This window comes from Petaurus breviceps, unplaced genomic scaffold (assembly GCF_028583685.1).
Source record: "Petaurus breviceps papuanus isolate PSGF00001 unplaced genomic scaffold, PetGlider_PUasm1.0 115, whole genome shotgun sequence".
NCBI classification, from domain to species: Eukaryota; Metazoa; Chordata; class Mammalia; order Diprotodontia; family Petauridae; genus Petaurus; species Petaurus breviceps.
In genome coordinates, this window is record NW_027185612.1 from 4,294,526 (window position 1) to 4,306,106 (window position 11,581).

The 11,581-nt window shown below is 38.1% G+C and overlaps 1 pseudogene; it reads right to left on the reverse strand.

The window, feature by feature from the left end:
• Positions 1–568: 568 nt before the first annotated feature.
• Positions 569–1,556, reverse strand: LOC138158785 (ubiquitin-conjugating enzyme E2 T pseudogene; annotated as a pseudogene).
• Between the last annotated feature and the right edge of the window lie 10,025 nt (positions 1,557–11,581).

Consider the following 11,581-nt stretch of genomic DNA (forward strand, 5'->3'; position numbering starts at 1 on the left):
ATTTTATCTTGTTAGATTGTTCCCTAATAGAATTATTTGTTATTTCTAGGATTTTTTTAGTTATTAATTTTATTCATTAGCTATATCCTAGAATTTTTGATGTTTTATCTTGTTAGATTGTTCCTTAACATAATTATTTGTTATTTCTATGATTTTTAGTTATTAATTTTTTGAGCTATTAAATCTTATTTGATTATGGAAGAGGGGTTGAGTGGGATACTTAGTTTCATGAGCTCTTTGAACAATTAGATAAGCTTATAAACCTTTGTTTGTAGGCATCTAATGGGCACTCCATGGAGAGGGTGTACATGGCCATTGGTGCCTTGTTGAAAGCACAGCAGATATGTCTTGAATGATCTAATAATGCCTAGGGCTGCCTCTAAGATGATCCTGTTCTCTTTGACTCAAGGGAAGAAAATTCTTGTTAGAATCTGCCCCTCTGTTCCAACCTATAAAGACAACTAATAAACCATTCACCCTTCTCATTTCTCACTATTTCTGTATTTTTCATGCTCAGAAGACAAAGCATAGTAGAATCAATTGGTGTTTATTAGGGAGAATTGTCTATTTCTTTTTTTTTTCTATGTCAAATGATTATTTATTTTTCAGGTTAAAAGGTTTCAAAATACATATGTACAAGATAAATATAACAAATTACATTCAGGGAATTAGTCTACTGCAGTATACATAATTTTTTTTAAAAATGTAAAATTTGTTTTAAAAGGAAAATACCATTGCATTCTCATCAAAGACCAAGAAATACATTCAAACAGAGGAGACACGATCAGAAGCCTTGACAGAAGTGGAACGCTGTCAGCTCAACGGCTCACAAGGGGCTCCTTAAGCATCAGGACAAAGTCTCTTCTCCGGCGCGCCGCCGCCCCCCCCAGCTTGGAGCCTTTTCTGTGGCACTACTACAACTTTGGTGTCACTGGGTTCTGGCTGATTCTCCACCTCCTCATTCTCTTCAGCCTCTTGCCTCTGACGAGCATGCTTCTCCATCCACTCTCTGGCGTTCTTGAGGAAGGTTGGTTTGTTGTACTTCTGAAGATATGTCAGCCATGAGAGGGTCATCAGGATTGGGCTCTGACATGAGCAGCTGGATGGAGGTCAATATGGTGGAAATGTTCAGGGACGGCCTCCAAAGTGCCTTTTGGTGGCAGTTTGAGGACATCCAGACAGATCCTCCTTGCAGAGTCAATGTTAGGATGATAGATGGGAGTCAAAAAGCGTATCTTTGGAGGCTCAAATGGGTACCTCTCAGGAATGGAGACTTCCAGCTTGAAAATACCTTTTTCATAGGGTGTGTTGGTTCCTCCCAAAATCTGAGCTTGGAGATCATTCATTTGGTTTGTGTTCTTCCAGCAAGTGATGCCTGGCAGTGGCTCCGTGACTAACAGGTGCAGCTCCCGCTTTAGGCATGAGGCTGTCTGCATGCTCTTCTGAAGAAGCTGGCACACCTTACAATGGTGTGCATCAGGGGGACGTGCTGAACTACCCATCAGAGTGACTCGAATTGTCTGTTTCTAAGAGGTGTGCTGCACAAAAATGATATCTATTAGGGCGGCAAGGTGGCGCAGTGAATAAAGCACCGGCCCTGGAGTCAGGAGGACCTGGGTGCAAGTCTGACCTCAGAGACTTAACACAAAAATTAGCTGTGTGACCTTGGGCAAGTCACTTAACCCCAATTGCTCTCCAAAAAGCAAAAAAAAAAAAAGGATATCTATCCACCACAACCTTAAATATTGGTATTGTATTCTGGGGGTAACATACTTTGGTGGTTCAATATAAATGGACCCCCATCATCAATTTAACTCTGTCCCACTAAATGTTGGTTACACACATGACCATCACTAGCAAATTTATTAACAAAGTAAACAATAAAAAGAAATGAGGTAAGTCAGACAAATTAAGGTACACAATATAATATACCAGAATAAATGAACTCTTTAGTTTTGGAGGAAGATAAAACATCTCAGCTCAACTAAGGAAAGAAGAGTTACAAAGGGGGATGGGAGGTAAGGGGCACCTTTTAGCTTTCTCAAGGGTTGCAAATGCTGGAAGTCAATTAATAGGTTGGAGGCTATCTCCCACTTACTTGCAGTTGTAGGAATATTTCTTATCCATCATTCGAAAGTCTGAACCTGCTTCTCTGAAAGTCTTCCGGACTGAAGTAGCACCTTCTCCTGTCATGCAGACTTGCAACATCAGGCTCTCAGAAAATCGAGTCACATTTTCCTTCACATATGCAGGAATATCACCTACCCTTTTGGGCTGACCTATTACATCAAGTTAGAGGGTGTGGGGATTAGATAGAACTTCTAGAGAGAGAGCAGTACATTTCTGGAGCAGTATTGCTATTTGAGAAAGAAAAGGCTTGCCCATCAGGCCATGACAGCAAGATGAGTATTAGGGATTGAAGCCATGGCTGGAGAACATAGAGAGAGGAATTATATTGGGACTGTCTGCCCACCATTACACTGAGTGATTCATATAGTGCAGATCCAATTGAAAAGAGCTTGCTTGTCCAGCAGTGCCAAAAGACATTTGCCTTTTTGGGAGGAGTCTAAACCCCAGGGGCATTATGAGTTTGGGAGGGGCTGTGTAGAACTTTGTGGGAGAACAAGTGATTCACTGAAATGTTGGAGTGGTGCCCCTATGACAATTTTGAGTTCTGTTCCTTCCAAAGGGACCAAATGAGAATGCTTAATGAGTTTTCTGCATTTATTTGTGTGTTCCTATTAGTCCATTGTGACACCTACATTTTCTGTATGATAAAATAAAGATTGTCTTCTACCCCTTTTAAACAAATCTTTGGAAACCTAAACATAAGCACCCCTTTAGGTGAGGGCAATTAGCAAAAGAAAAAAATGACCCTTTTGTTTGAGAGACCCTAAAGACTGGATCTAGTTCTGTGGACCTAGAGTCTCCAAGAACACCTAAAATATGGTTTACAATTGTAATTTTTTATTTTATTGTGATCTATAAAGGATATGTTTAATATTTTTGCTTTTCTACATTTATTCATTAGTTCTTCATGACATAGGATATAGTCAGTTTTTGTAAAAACACCATGCAGTTATGCTTTGTTTAATATTCCCATTCTGCAATTACCAGAGTCCTATCCCATCTGCTTTTTCTGATACTGTTTTAATCTTTAACTTCTTTCTTATTTATGTGTTAGATTTTTCAATGTCTAAAACAGATGCTTTGGAGTACCTGATAATTTTTTACATTATCTAAATCTTCCAGGAATTCAGTTAGTTTATCCTTGGCTTTTTTTTTTTTTTTGGAGGGCTGAAGGCAGGGTGGTTGGGGTTAAGTGACTTGCCCAAGGTCACACAGCTAGTAAGTGTTAAGTGTCTGAGGTGGGATTTGAACTCAGGTCCTCTTGACTCTAGGGCCAGTGCTCTATTCACTGTACAACCTAGTCGCCCCCAGTTAGTTTATCCTTTAAGTAATAATTGCTAACATTTATATAACACTTTAAGGTTTAAAAATCACTTTATAAATATTTTCTAATTTTATCCTTGCAGCAACCCTGGGAGATAGGTGTTATTATTATCCCCATTTTACAGATGAGGAAGGTGAGGCACTTAGAGTTAAGTGACTTTCTAAGGATCACATAGCTAGTAAGTGTCTGAAGTTGGATTTGAACCTAGGTCTTTCTCACACACACACACAATCCATATTATTTTAACTTTCATGTTGCCCTTAGGTATAATGTCTTTTCATTTCTTGTTTCTATTAACTTAATTTTTCCTGTTGATTTTTCTGATATCAAGATTGCTGCACCTGCTTTTTCAGATGCTGAGGTATAGCAAATTCTTTATCAATCCTTCATTTTAGGATAGTATAAATTTTTATGTTTTAAATATTTTTCTTATAAATAACAAATTGAATTATTATTGCTTTCTAATCCATTTCAACATTGTGCTTCATTTATCTGGTGAGTTTATCCCATTCATGTTCACAGTTGTACCTTTTTTTTTTCTCTTTTGAGACTGAATTTCCATGTCTTGCTCAGGCTAGAAGTATAGTGGACATTCACTTGTCTGCTTCTAATACGGATTGTCATAGAAGCTTTATCCTGCTTTTTAAATTTTTCTACCTGGTTCTGTTTACTCTTCCTTAGGCATTCTGTTGGGTTTCCCTTCCCACCTCCCTCCTTCTCCTGGGACACACCATCTTTATGCTGGATTTGGTGCTGATACTTGATTGGCTTTATTGCTACTGTAGCTCAGAACTCCCAAACTCAAGCAATCCACCATCATCAGTCACCCACAGTGGCAGTGATTATAAGCATGGTCTGACATGCCTGGCAACACAGTTATTTCTGTTAAACTCATTTTTACGTCCTTTAAATCCTATTAAAATATTTCTTGTCCACGTCTGGTTTAAATCTTCTTTGGATTTTCTCTCAAATTCCTCTCCTCTTCCTAATTGCTGCAAACTACTCCTCCTCTTACTTAATCTTATTTTGGCTATTACTTCCTTTTCATTTATATATGTAATTAAAAGGATTAAGCCTTCCTTTTCAATCTTCCATTCTACCTCACCTCTAAGTTTGAAAAATCTGCTGTAGCACTCTGGTGATAAAAATAATATTTTTGTACTGGGATTTTTTTCTACCCTTCCTTGTTTTGAATACCCTATCCTAAAGTGGTCCTGGCTGCATGCCACTGAACTAGATTAAAATATAATTGGGAAATGCTTAACAATAAATAAAAATATAATAGAATATAGTGTCAAGATATTAGGAGATACCCTGTTTTCCAGAATTAAGGCCCAAAAAGTAAGCTGTGCCCTGAACTTTGCATACAGCAATCCTTGGCACTCACCCTCTTGATGATCTCAGTCACAGCAAAATCCCGCAATTGTTTCATATGATTATTGTACTGCTTTGACTAGCATCAGGTGTTCTCTGAGCTCAGACAAGTGCTGAACAAGTACCCATTTCTGGTCATGAAGACCTGGTATGAATCAAACATCTCATTGTTGCTGTTACCTATCATTGTTAGGGGTACAGCTCACTGTGCAGCCATTGGTACAAGTCTTGAGATCTCCCTACACTGCCTTGGGTCCTCCCCAGTAGGGATGGGGCTCTGTCTGGCACATGTGTCCTTGCTTGTAAGCCATTTCCCTCACTTTGAAATTAAAATTCTGTTTGATTCCTGACTGTCCTGTCTCTATCCTTCTCTGTTTGGCTCCAGTCCTCCACAGGTTAGAGGCTGGTTCCATCTGGCTGACAATAGATAATGTTAATATATGGTTTTCTAAATCAATATGTGGCTGAAAGGGATGCTTATATATGGTTTAGTGGCCATAGTTTCTATTTGAATTTGACATCATTGCCTATACATCTTCTCTCTGTTTCCTCATTAAGTACTTGGAAGTAATTGATTCTGTTCCAAGTTCACTTTTTCCCTATAGGTTTATATTAGATTTTGCAGGATAATCTATTACTGGTTGGAAATCAATTTCCTTTGTCTTTCACAACATAAAATTCCAATTTTGCCTTTCCTTTCTCTTAGTTAATATGCAATTTTATATCATGCTGACTAGGGATAAGTGCTATATTTTCTCTCTCTTCCCAGATGCTTCAAAAACTTTTTTCTTTAATGGGCAAGTTCTAGGTGACCCTTGGCAAGGGTATTTGTCTGAAATAATTGGAGGATTTTACCAATCCACATTTTGTCTTTAACACTTCTGGGCAATTTTCTTTTATGATTTTAAAAAATATCTTATTTAGGGTTTTAAAAATTTATGCTTTCCTGGAAGCTTGATGATTCTTCAATAACATCTCTATGTCCTGTTCTACAGGTAAGTTATTTTTGATGAGACATCACATATTCTAATTTATCTCCATGTGAGTTTTACTTTACTCTGATTTTTTTAGTTCTGTTTTGTCCATTATTTTTTCAGGGTATTTGCAGGTATGTTCTCCACCCTTGCAAGGGTGAAGAACTCTGAACTGCTTTTGAGAGCAAACTCTACTAGAAATGCCTGGCAAAGTCCTTTGGTTGGTGTTTACTTGATCAGCAAATAATTTCAAGCTTTCTTTTAATCAGTGGCTACTTGAAGTAACCAAACTGAGTAAGGAACTCTATACTTTTATGGGACTGGTAAAGTAGAGCTGCTGACTACAATCATAGCTCACATTGATACAGTGCTTTAAGATTTGCAGAATGTTTTCTGTATCTTGTCTCATTTGGTCCTCTCAATAACCCTTTAAGATAGATACTATTATTATTCCCATTTTATAAATGAGTTAAATAAGTTTCAACAGGCTGATTTGCTTAGGTTCACACAGCTAGTAAGAATCTGAGGTAGGATATGAACCTGTGTTTTCTTCCTTCCAATTCCAGCACTCTATCACCTTTGTCCCATTGACTCTGGGGTTCTTGGTGATTGTCCCTATCATTTGTAGTGAGTTTCAATCTTTCTTTGATTCAGCAGTCACCATAGCTAGCCAGGAGCTAGAATCTGTGGTGAAGGCAAGGGAGGATCCAAGAATGCTATCTGGGAAAGTATGGGACTAATCATATAATATCTTTTTTTTTCTTTTAATTTCCTTCAGGGATTACTATGCTAGAATTCTTTCCTATTCCTTCCTTTTGATTGTAGTTACCTCGCTTGGCTTATTTCTTATTTTTTGCAGGGTAGAGGTGGAAAGTACTTACTTGGTTTGTCCTCAACCTCTTACTCTATCACCTTCTTGGAAAATATTTAATATACTTTTCATATATTATAGTGTACATTATTGATATTTGTATGTATGGCATCCTCTTTTTAGGCAATAAGCTTCATGAGGGGAATCGCAGTATAGTAGAAAGAATACTATATTCCCAGGCAGGGAAATGTAACTTTGAATTCTAGTTTGAATATTCCTTAGCTATGTAATCCTGGGTGAATGACTTAACTTTTAGGAATTTCAGCTTCCTCCTCTATCAAAAAGCAGGGAATAGTATTTAAATTACTTACCAGGTTTGTTTGGAAGGAAAGTACTTGTAAAGCTTAAGGTGCTCTACAATGTGATCCCTTTATCTAAACTTTGAATTTTCTCTGGCATAGCATTCAGCTCATTGGAAGTGCTCGAGAAATTATCATTGAATTAATTTGGGGTAGTTGATTTAAGTTTTGGTGAAAATTGCACTTATAGCAAGTCTTGGACCCAAGGAATTTTTTGGAGCTTAATGAAGGATGTTCTTGAGGGCCAAGCAACATAGACAAAGTCTTGTTTTTCTCAGCAATTCATTGCTTTGTAGCTCTTGGCCTAGATTATCTCTCTGATTTTCAACCAACGCTAAATAAGGTTCAGGAGTTATTGAATGGGACAATATCCTGCACATTGGATCCTTGCCCCTCACTGTTGCTGAGAGCTATTGGCACGGTTCATTGTGGCCTGTGACAGTTCCGCCCTCCTTTGACAGTAGTAGATGCCAACTGCTTTGAAAAGAATAGGGTGCTCAGGGCCACTTCTTAGATGAGTAGACCTTGGTTGCCTTAGAGATCACTTAGCTTTGCATGCATCCTCATGGCAACTGAGAACAGACAAATGCTACTGCTCACAGCTCTGAGATTTAAGATTCGCAGTGCTGGTGGCTTAGCCTTTTTTTGAAGGGGGACTTTGGCTTTTGATTTCTCCTTCCTTCTTGGCCCAGCTCAGTTAGACATAGGAAAATTGCCTGGCTTTTCATATGCTGAATAAGATTAGACAGGAGAATCTCTAATGCTAAGTTTTTACTTTTCAATTTTGTATGCAGGTGGGTTTTTTTTTTTTTTTTGCTTTTTTTGGAGGGCAATTAGAGTTAGGTGACTTGCCCAAAGTTACACGGCTAGTAAGTGTATCAAGGGTTTGAGTCCGGATTTGAACTCAGGTCCTCCTGACTCCATGGCGGTGCTCTATTCACTGCACCACCTAGCTGCCCCAATGAGATATTTTTTTTTTTGCTTTTTGGAGGGGAAAAAGTAGGGCAATTGGGGTTGTGACTTGCCCAACGGCACACGGCTAGTTTTTGTGTTAAGCGTCTAAGGGCAGATTTGAACTCTGGTCCTCCTGACTCCAGGGCTGGTGCTCTATTCACTGCATCACCTAGCCACCCTTGGTTTTTTTTTTTTTAAACCAAAAATCTTAAGAAACAACAAACATTTACTAGGTGACTTCTATATTCAAGGCACTGGAAATAAAAAAAATTAAAAATGAACCAGTCCCTGCCCTCCAACAGCTAACATTCTCCTAGGGAGATATATTTGCATACAGATAAGTATAGTTGGAGGTAGAGTATGAGAGAAGCAAATGAGAGATCCAGACAAAGCGTCCTAGGAAAATATGAGGAAGAAGAGAAGGCATTTGTTAAATGCTTACTTAGGTGAGTACACGATATAGTATACTATAATTGTTGTTCAGTCATTTTCAGTTGTGTTCGATTCTTCATGACCCCAATTGTGCTTTTCTTGGCAAAGATATTGGAATGGTTTACTATTGCCTTCTCCAGATCATTTTATAGATGAAGACCTGAGGCAAGCAGGGTTAAGTGACTGTCCAGGGTCACACAGCTGGTAAGTGTCAGAGGCCAGAATTGAACTCAAGAAGATGAGTCTTCCTGACTTTGGACTTGGCACTCTATCCAATGTGCCACCTAGCTGCCCAGTATACTATATAATATACTATGTATAGTGTACTGATCTGTTAGCTTTCTAATACCAGAAAGAATGAGCAAATTCATTTTTTAATCCATTCTTTCCCTCCCAAAACCCCAACAACATTTAATAGAAGCACGAATAGTCATAGGGAGGCTGAAAAACCATTGCCCTCTCACAGTATCATAAAATTATGTACCAAAGTGTACCAAATAGACTTATGTAGCAGCGTATGGGTGCTCTCAAAGATGATGTTCTCTTGGACAGGATTCAGCTAGAATTAATTTACAGCTGACCTGGACTTCAGTTTGCTTATCTCTGGAGACATGGTCAGCTTGGGATGAAGACTGAATTCTTTGGTTCTTATATTTTTGGACTAAAAAGTCCTTTTTTAGACCACAGTTGGTCATTTGAAAAATAATACTTTTCCCATTTGTTGACATAGTTCTTGCCAGACTTATGGAAGATCCTTATTAAGGCAATGCTAGCCAGTCAACTCAGTGGATTCTTGGTCCTAAACTACTGCCAAAAAAATGCCTGTTTGTATTCTCCCATTAGCCATATTCATATTAGAGTACTCCAAGCACAGCATCATCAGAGTATCTTTTAACTCTTTTAATTTCTCTAACTAGTACAAGAAGCTGAGAATCACTTGTAGGAGGAAATAGAGGGCCAGTGCAAAAAAGTAATGGTTATGACTGTTGGGAGAAGGGAAGCAATATTATATACAAAAAAGGACGATATCATTTTATAATTAAGAAGCATCATGGTAAAGTAGCAGAGTAGGATGGCAAACCTTGTTTTTAGCTTCACTTCCATCATTATTAATAGCTGTGTAATCTTGGACAAATCACTTAGATTTTCTGAGTTTCAATTTCATTTTCTGTAACCCAGGATTAATAATGCTTGCTTCACAGGGTTGTTGGGAGGATCACATGAGGTATGTATGTGAAAGCTAGTCCTGTTTCTGTCACTATATGGCTTTAGCTTTCAGTGTTTTTCATCTGTAAAACTTTGGGGTTGGACTCTATGATCCGTAAGGTCTTTTAAAAACCATTTTATGATTTTAGAATATTTTGAAAACTATAAAGCAACATACTAAGTTATTATTAGAGAATTATTATAGTCAGTGATGATCACTGGTAACCAGTGAAGCCCAAGACAGAGAGACGGATGTTCATGAAAGCATTTGCTGTTATCATGGAAGATGTCTAATTCTTATGGTGAGGCTTTCCAGATGCTCCTGTTGCACATGACATTATGCTGATTTCATTAAGCTCCAGAACACTGTCAGGAGTTCTAAACCTTTTTTTTTTTGGTCATGGACCACTTTGATAGTTTGGTAAAGCCTATGGATCCCTTCTCAAAATAAGGTTTTCCATCTCAGTTAGAGATCTGTGGAAATAAAATAATATTTTTCTCATCCAAATTCTAACCCTGAAATCTTTAACCCAGGTTAATAAGCCCTCCTTTTGAAGTTCCCAAGTGAGATTCATAGCCAGAACAGTTCAGTCTAACTATCGACATAGGAAAAAACAAATGCCTAATTGTCTGGACTATTATAGGCAGTTGGATTGATAGTCCATAAAACTAGTCTTTAAGTTCATTTGTCTTGAACATTGCAGATGGTCTATAAACTACACCTAGATTTGAATAGTCAAAAGAAAATGATCTGTCTTGCATTTGGGGAACTGAATAACATTGTCACTTACCCTGAACTTATGTTTAAAACAAAAAGCCATAGTTTTTTTTAATAGTATTTTTCCATGATGCTTATATACCTATATTTAGCCCAAGGAGAAGGGAGTTTACAATTGGAACTGTGCAGTGTTTGAGCTAGAGAGTGTGAGATCTTGCCACTGTGTGAAATTTGGAGGTACCAAGCTGAGTGGTGGAGAAGACAGATCAGACTAGTGGGGGGGGGACCTATGACCTGGAGGCCACATATGGCCCTCTAGGTCTTCAAGTGCGGCCCTTTGCCTGAATCCAAACTTCACAGAGAAAATCCCCTTAACAAAAGTAAAACTTGGTTTTAGTCAAAAGACTGTACCCAAGTACCTGGCTTGTTTGTGGTCTCGAATTTGTAGGTTATCCACCCCTGGATCAGAGATTGTTAGGACGAGTTCAGCCTTCCCTCTTAGGCAGATAGGTCACTGGCAACCAGAGTGGAGCCAGAATAGGAGTGGTTTTACCCCCTTGGGTGCAAAGGCAAATGTTTGAAGGCATTTTTCTATCTTTTGATCCCCTCCCTTCATCTTCTTCCAAGATTTTTTTTTCCACTTAGAGCTTTTTACTCCATTTATACAAATCTTCACTGTGTAATGGTGTTTTTTGCCCCCTTAATCTTGACTCATTCAGATAAAGAATTGGTTTGTTCATTGTTTTGCTGAGTATGATGGTAAATATAATCCTTAGTAATATGATATAATGGAGAGGCAGCTCTGAAGTGGCTTTATATTTCACCTAATACATCAGCCAGTACCTTGCTCCTGACTTGATGGTCAAGGACACAACCTAAGGGCACACTTTTGGTCATTTTATTCTATATGTTTCATAGTTATACTCCTAAGAGAAGAATTGAATGGAACCTGGGGCTTCTTTTTTCATCTTTCTCTCAAACAAGTTTGTCTTTCATTTCTTTTTTTTTTTTTTTAGGTTAGCTGAAGCCATGTCTTTAATTTCCAATTATTTTCTTTTTTTAAATGTAGTATTTTATTTTTTTCCAGTTACATGTAAAAACAATTGTAGTTGTCTTACATTTCTATTGGTTTGTAAACACCAGGTATAGCCCATTGTAAGGGAAAGAGATTGGTGGGTTCTTGGGGCAAAATAACTTACTCCACTCCATCCCCTAGTTTTTATGTTTGTATGTCTGTGAAGAGAGAGGAGAAGAGAGAGGAGGAGAGAAGGAGAGAGAGGGGGAGAGAAAGTGGGGGGG